Source organism: Eutrema salsugineum, unplaced genomic scaffold (genome assembly GCF_000478725.1).
Source record: "Eutrema salsugineum unplaced genomic scaffold, Eutsalg1_0 scaffold_4, whole genome shotgun sequence".
NCBI lineage: Eukaryota > Viridiplantae > Streptophyta > Magnoliopsida > Brassicales > Brassicaceae > Eutrema > Eutrema salsugineum.
The window spans coordinates 8,461,291-8,468,448 of NW_006256686.1; the positions used below are offsets into that span (position 1 = coordinate 8,461,291).

General features: G+C 40.7%; 2 non-coding genes across 2 annotated transcripts; one reads left to right on the top strand and one right to left on the bottom strand.

The window, feature by feature from the left end:
* Window positions 1-958: 958 nt before the first annotated feature.
* LOC112084977 lies at window positions 959-1,063 on the top strand. The gene has a single exon (XR_002898622.1). It is a non-coding gene; the product is annotated as a small nucleolar RNA R71 (small nucleolar RNA).
* Window positions 1,064-4,907: 3,844 nt separating this feature from the next.
* LOC112084873 lies at window positions 4,908-5,013 on the bottom strand. Its single transcript, XR_002898530.1, has one exon. It is a non-coding gene; the product is annotated as a small nucleolar RNA R71 (small nucleolar RNA).
* Window positions 5,014-7,158: the final 2,145 nt, after the last annotated feature.

The following is a 7,158-nucleotide window of genomic DNA, read 5'->3' on the forward strand; positions in this document are numbered from 1 at the left end:
AGCATGCCAGTTTGCGTGATCGATTACTGCTCCTATGGTAGCTATGAATGGTCTCCCAAAAATGAGTGGCCTCTCCTTGTCTTTATCCATCTCGAGGACTTGGAAATCTGCTGGAACAATCTTATCTCCCACTAAAACTTGTAGATCATGAATCGCCCCTTCAGTATCTTTTTGAGAAGAATCTCCAAAAATAACCTTGACTGTCGATGTCCCTAAGGTTTTTATGCCCAATTTTTTGGCAAACGTCTTTGACATGATGTTGACATTGGCTCCGGAATCGCACAGGCAGTCTGTGAACTTGATTCCTGAAATGAAACATTGGAAAACAAAACGTCCCGGATCGGCGGCTTTTGTAAGCCTTTGAAACGATGATCGTTGAGGTACCTTAAATGGTGGCTGCTTGGCATCGACATCCTTGTAAGGTGGTACAAAGATTGGGGTTTCTTCTTCTTTTCCATCGGTTCTTGCCTCTTCTTAGGGCAATGTGGTTATGGCGTTGCAAAACCTCTTAGGGTTATCTTCAACTCTTCCTGGAAGAACTCCACTTTGCCTCTTCATAGAGTCGGCTGTTTGGGCAACTTGCACGTCTAGCTTTTTGACGTGCGAAGATAAAGCTTCAAACTTCCCGTTCAGATCATTTTACATGCAGTCAACTTTCACATTCACGTCTTTATATGCTTTTTCGTTCGTCATAACGAGCTGTTGGATGGACTGTTCAAGTCTACCGATTTGTGAAGCTAGCTGGTTCGTCGTGACTCCCTGCTGTTGTACAAATTGATTGTTAAAACCCGTACCTTGGTAGTTATATGGCTGTCGCGGTTGATATGCTCCTGTCCCTCCGAAGTTTCCACCTTGGAACTTGTTTTGGAAGGATTTTTGTTGTGGTGGGTAGTACTGATCTTGAGGATTCTCCACATTCGGATTGCGGTAAGAGAGATTGTTGTAGTTTGCATTCCGGAAGTTGTTGAGGGCAATCACGTTCATACTCCTTAAAACGTTCCCGGGCTTCATATAAAGATTCAGTCGGTCCTTGTTGAAAGCTCGATATCTTTGTTCTCAACAAGTTCGACCTTGCCTTAGTATAGAAGTGATTTAGGAAAGTAGTTTTACACTCTTCCCAGTTAGTAATCTATCATGCAGGCAAAGATTTCAACCAACGATGAGCTTTGACTGCTAATGAAAATAGGAACAACTTACACTTTAAATAGTCTGCTGGAACTTGGTTTGTTCTCATCATGCTGCAGATCTCTTCAAAGAGCTCGATATGGTCAATTGGGTGTTCAGAAGGAACTCCATGGAATTGGTTTTGCTTCACCAATGAGATGATTTGAGGCTTGACTTCAAACTCATTCCAGTTCGGAAATGGAACTTGGATTGCAGATTGGTTATGAAAATTTTGATTAGGTGCATCAAAATCAGCTATGCGGTGGTTTCTGGCTTGTCTTCGGTGTTGATTTGCTTGCGGAACAGGACGGTTAACGCGTCCATTCGGCTGCATTCCTTGGTGGTCACCATCGGCCGCATTGATAGGTGCATCAAGGTCTTCACGCTCTTCTCTCTCGCGGTTCTGGTGGTTTCTCGGAGGAATTCATCCTCCTCTCCATCTTGTCGAGCATGATCACCTCCTCTGTGATCATTCTCTTCATTTTCTCCATGTTCGGATCCGTCTTGGTCCATATTTAAAGCTCGGTTAATAGGATCTCCAGGCTGGTCGTCGTTGGCCATTCCTTGCGTTCATCTAAGTCTTCGAAGTTCTCTTTCGTGTCTGTCTATCTCGTCTAGAATTGGAATGTTTTCTACAGGTCTGCGCCTGGTATTCATGCAATTCATAGAAAAAACAAAAGAGGGAAAAGATAATCCAGCAAAACTCTAAGAAAGAACTAGAGATCAGGTGTCTAGAACAGAAGTTAAAACAAGAAAAATAACAAAAGGCAGCGAAACAAATCCCCGGCAACGGCGCCAAAAACTTGATGCGTGTCAACTGCATGAGGGAACAAGTTTTACCCTTAACAAAAAAAAATGAAAGCCGCAAGTGCACAACTAATCATTTTTAGTATTTAGGGATCAAATCCACAGAGATTTGTGTGCCTGGTATTCTTCTACGGTTTCTAACTTTATGTCTAGACTAGATTGGTTTTAAAGGTTGGTTGTTTGTCACGAATTAAACTAAAACTAAAGAAAGCAAATAAATCTATCCTAAGAAACAAGTAGAATAATCAAATAAAAAGGAAGTAAAGCAAGCAAAATATCGAACTAAAACAATTGAAATGCAGATCTAAATAAGCAAGTAAAACTCGATTGGTTTGTAAACTATTGCTAAAAACGCTGAGCTTTTGGGAACTCTAAGGGATCATAATCGGTTTTAACACTAGGGTAGATATATTGGGATTGACGGATATCGACATATAGGGTTCTAGAGCTAGAGTACGGCGGTATGACTACATCACTGTCGTGATCATAACCAACTGTTTCTCGCAACCCTGACCAGTAGGTTTCCACTCTGGCCCTGGAAGGGAGAGAACGCAAGAGCTGCACAAGACTCATCAATACTCACGATCTCGCCGCAGGTAGGTTTCCACTCCTACGAAAAAAATCGCCTGTTTCATTCTAGGGCTGATACTTAATGAAAACTTTCGCAACACTAACTATCTAGATCAGATATTAGGTGATCAATCAAGCATACATGCAATAAGAACAAGAACAAACACAGAACAAAGTTAAAATCCGGGATCTATAAACCTAGATGTCTTAATCGATTATGAGAGCCCCTTTCGGGAACCCTAAGCCCAACTCGGGATCTACTCAGACATGGCTGAGGTCGACATCATCATTGGTTTTAATAAAAGTAATCAAAAACAGTAAAGAAAAGAGATGAAGAAAGCTTCTCTATTGAAGAACTTGGACTTGAACAATCTTCTACAAAAATCGCATAAAAACGGCTAAAGGAAAAAGGGTTTCTGTAAAGTATGAAGGGTTGTGTCTAAAACCAACCTAAATGACAAGTATTTATAGTCTTCAATACTCCATGGTCTTTAGGGTTCCGGAATTGAGGCTGAGAATGACTTTGGGCTTCAGAAATATGGGCTTTAGTTCGGAGTTAGCCGGCCGCGGTCGAGAATGACTTGACCGCGGGGAATAGGTTGTTGGTCGCGGTCGGGAGGCTTGTGACCACGGGAAATGGGCTGTTGACCGCGGTCGCGTGACTTGCTGGCCGTCTTCGAGTGGCTCCGGGGATAATGGAATATCTTGAGATCCAACCGTTGGAATGTCTCCAAACCAAGTGCATTTGAAAGCTGGTTGATTCTTCTATACGTTGTCCAATTAGGAGGGTGATCAGACGGTGAGAAGGTCTTCGTCTCTCCATGAGAGTTCTGACGGTCTGCATTTATCCAAAAGAGTCTCTTTGTTCCAATTTGTGTCTCGTTATCTCAAATTACCTGAAAAGTCTTTAAAATCCGAGAACATAAAAATCCTATGAAAACCTTTGAAAATGGAGTAAAAACACCTGTAAAAGACATTAAAGTGATCCATAAAAATGGTCAAAATCCGGTGTTATCAGATTCCGATCTACAAAGCATGATCTTGTTCTGGCATGAGAGCGAGAGTTATGAAAGAGTGATTAGATGATTAGGATGACGAGAGTTGGCTAATCTTACATGTGTCTATCCTAGTTTCAGAGTCATAGAAAATCCTTGCCTAAATTCCTTGTGTTTTAGAACATGAACCCTAAAGATGAACCTTGAAGACAGCGCTTTTTCCTTACTGTTTTTCAACCGATTTTTACTTAAAGCTCTTTTGAATTCTCTGCATAATTAGATTTAATGATAAACCAAAACCCTTTTTAATTAGATTAGGTTTACGATTGTTTTTAGCATCAGTTAGAAGTCCTCAACACACAGATCTTTGTGGATTTGATCCCTAAGTGCTACTGCGTTTGCTGTGCACTTGCAGCTTGTCTAGGGTAAAACTTGTGTTGCCCACTGCACTCACATCAAGTTTTTGGCGCTGTTGCAGGGTATCTGTTGCTGTTGACTTGACTTCTTAATCTAATTTCAATCCTAAACCTCAAGATTTTCGAGTTATGCTGGAGATTTTCTATCTCCTCTTTTTATCTTTGTTTTCTTTGCTAACAGGTGCATGAAAACTAGGAGAGATCCTAACGAAATCGTATTGCCCTTAGACGAGATTGACAAACATGAAAGAGCACTTAGGAAACTCAGACGAAGAATACTCAAGATGGCCAATCCTAATGCCCATCGGGAAAATCTTTTAAACCGTGATCAGGAGGATCACATTGGAGACGATGAGCGTAATTCAGTTCATGGTGACGACCTAGATGCTGCTCATGAAGAAGATGGACAGCCACAATCGATGAAGAGGGAAACCGAATCCCTCTAAATCCTGCTCCAGCCGCTGAAAATCAAAGGAGACAAGACCAGACCGATGTTGAAGGAAGAAGGAATGATGAAAACATTGTTCCACTAGTCATTAGAGAAGCCAATCGACCAATACAGCTTGCCAATCCTGCGAGAAGACAGCCTTGGAACAGACTCATTGCCCATTTTGATGCACCTCACCAACACTTTCAAAATCGATCAGCTATTCAAATCCCTGTTCCAAGAGATAATCATGAGATAAAACCTCAGATAGTCTCTCTGGTGAAACAGAACCAATTCCATGCTCTACTGAGCATCCAATGGATCACATTGATCTTTTTGAAGAAATCTCTGGAATGGTGAGAACAACTCCAGAAATTGTGGACTATGTGAAGTGTAATCTTTTTCCTTTCTCTCTAAGTGATAAAGCTTTTAGATGGTTGAAATCTATGACATCTGGTTCTATTACTTCATGGGAAGAATGCAAGTCAGCTTTCCTGAACCACTTCTACACCAAGTCAAGATTGAACCAGCTGAGAAACAAGATACAAAGCTTCCAACAAGGCCCAATAGAATCATTATATGAAGCCTGGGAGCGATTCAAGGAGTATGAGAGAGACTGCCCTCATCATGGTTTCTCTGGAGCAAACCTGCTAAGCACCTTCTACAGAGGACTTCAGCAGAAGTATCAACTTTCTCTTGACACTACCAGCAATGGAGATTTCAGTTCAAAAACCATACCACAAGGGAGAGCACTCATCGAAAATCTGGCTGTAGCTAACTGCAACAACAACCCTGAGTATGACAGATCCAAGAAGACTATCACTATTCATGAATCAAGGGAGATTTCTGAGCTAAAAAGCATGGTAAGTCAACTTCTTAAGTCTCAAAACAAGAATATACATGCTTGTGATATTGCTGTAGGAAATGAAGAAGATGGAAGATATGAAGAGGATGGCATGTACCAAGAGGAAGAAATCAATTTTATGGGAGCTCAGGCATATCATAATCGATTTAGTCCAGCTTTCAACAACAATTTTAGAAACTCTGGTGCCAACTTCAACAACCTCTCATACAGAAATCAAGGAGCCGAAAATCAGCCTTAACCACAGCAGCAAAGGAGTTTTAAAAACAAGTTTCAAGGTGGAAACTATGGAGGAGGAAACTTCCAACAAAGACCAGCATTCAATCCTCAACAAACACAGACCAGCTTATTAGAAGCAACCCTTTCCCAGCTAAGTAATTAGGTAAAATCGCTTGAACAAACTATGATGCAGACTACTCAAGGCAATGAGAAGTCATTCAGGGAAATGGGAGTGAAGATCGATTGTATCTACACTGATTTGAATGGGAAGTTCGAATCTCTTGTGACCCATGTCAAGAAGTTGGAACATCAGATAGGTCAAACTGCGGATTCAGTGAGAGACAACCAAGAGTTTTACCAGGAAGAGTAGAAGATAACCCAAAGAAATTCTGCAATGCTATGACAGCACTTTTGGAGGAAGAACCTGTCGCAGACTCTAAGTAGAGATTGACACCTGAACCTCTCATAAAGGACTCTGAAACCGAGCATGAGAAAAGCCGAGTCATTCCAGTTAAGGTACCCAAACGCTTGGCTGACCAAAGACTCAAAAAGTCTAAGGATCCAGGGCGTTTCTCATTCACCTGTTCAATCTTTGAAAATTGAATTTTCAGATTGTTTATGTGATTCTGCTGCTAATGTGAATGTCATGTCAAAATCTGTTGCTGAGAAACTTGGTATAGGTAAATTTGTCCCATCCCCAGTAAGGATAATCTTTGGTGATTCATCTCAAAAGAGAACAGAAGGAATGATCCAGGACTTGTCACTGATCATTGGAAACAAAAAAATCCCAGCCGATTTTCAAGTCCTGGAGATAGTCAAGGACATAGACGGATCTTTGATATTTGGTCGCCCATTCTTAGCTACTGTAGGTGCTGTTATTGACCATGCAAATCTTTGTTTAGTTTTCTTAAATGTGGACAGGAGAAAATTCTATAAGACCACACCAGACACAGCTCCAAATCAAAAAGACAAGGACAAGGAGAAGGTGTTGGAGGACAAGAAGGAACTAAAAGCACTTGCATCTAGGCAATTTGGAAACATCAAGATAGTGGTGCCACCAGACATCAGCAAGGAAAGGGAGAAAAATCTTGAAGGAATTGTTGAGAAGACAAAATATGTCCTCAAGGATGCAAAAATCCTTAAGAAAGGAAAAGAGATTGTGATTCAAGATGAAGGAAATCCAAAGTTCAGGCTAAGGGGGACCACAAGGACTCTTAATTCAAGGGGTCCTGTCTCTTCTTCTCAATCCTAATTTTGCCAAGAGTCTAGCTAAAAGACTTTAAACAAAAGCGCTTAATATGAACTCATTTGGTATGATTTTCTGTTTTTTTTTAATTCTTTTCTATTTGATTTCTTTTCTTTTTATGCATTTCAGACTTTCATAAAACCCAAAAAAAAAGAAAAAAAAACAAAAACATTCAAAAAACCAGAAAAGTTTTTCTGCAACTTTGTTTCTTTTACTTTTCTTCTTCTTAGTTCTAAACCGATGATGATGTCTACCTCAGCCATGTCTGAGTAGTCACCTAGTTGGGTGAATGGGTAACCCAAAGGGATCCCATGTTCGGATGACATCTAGGTTTTTAGGAAAAAGGATTTCAATTTTTAACATGATTCTCTCATTCATCCAATTCTCAAACCGGTAATTCTGGATTGATCACCCAGAATCCGATCCTAGGTTTAATCCGAGCCACAGGAGTG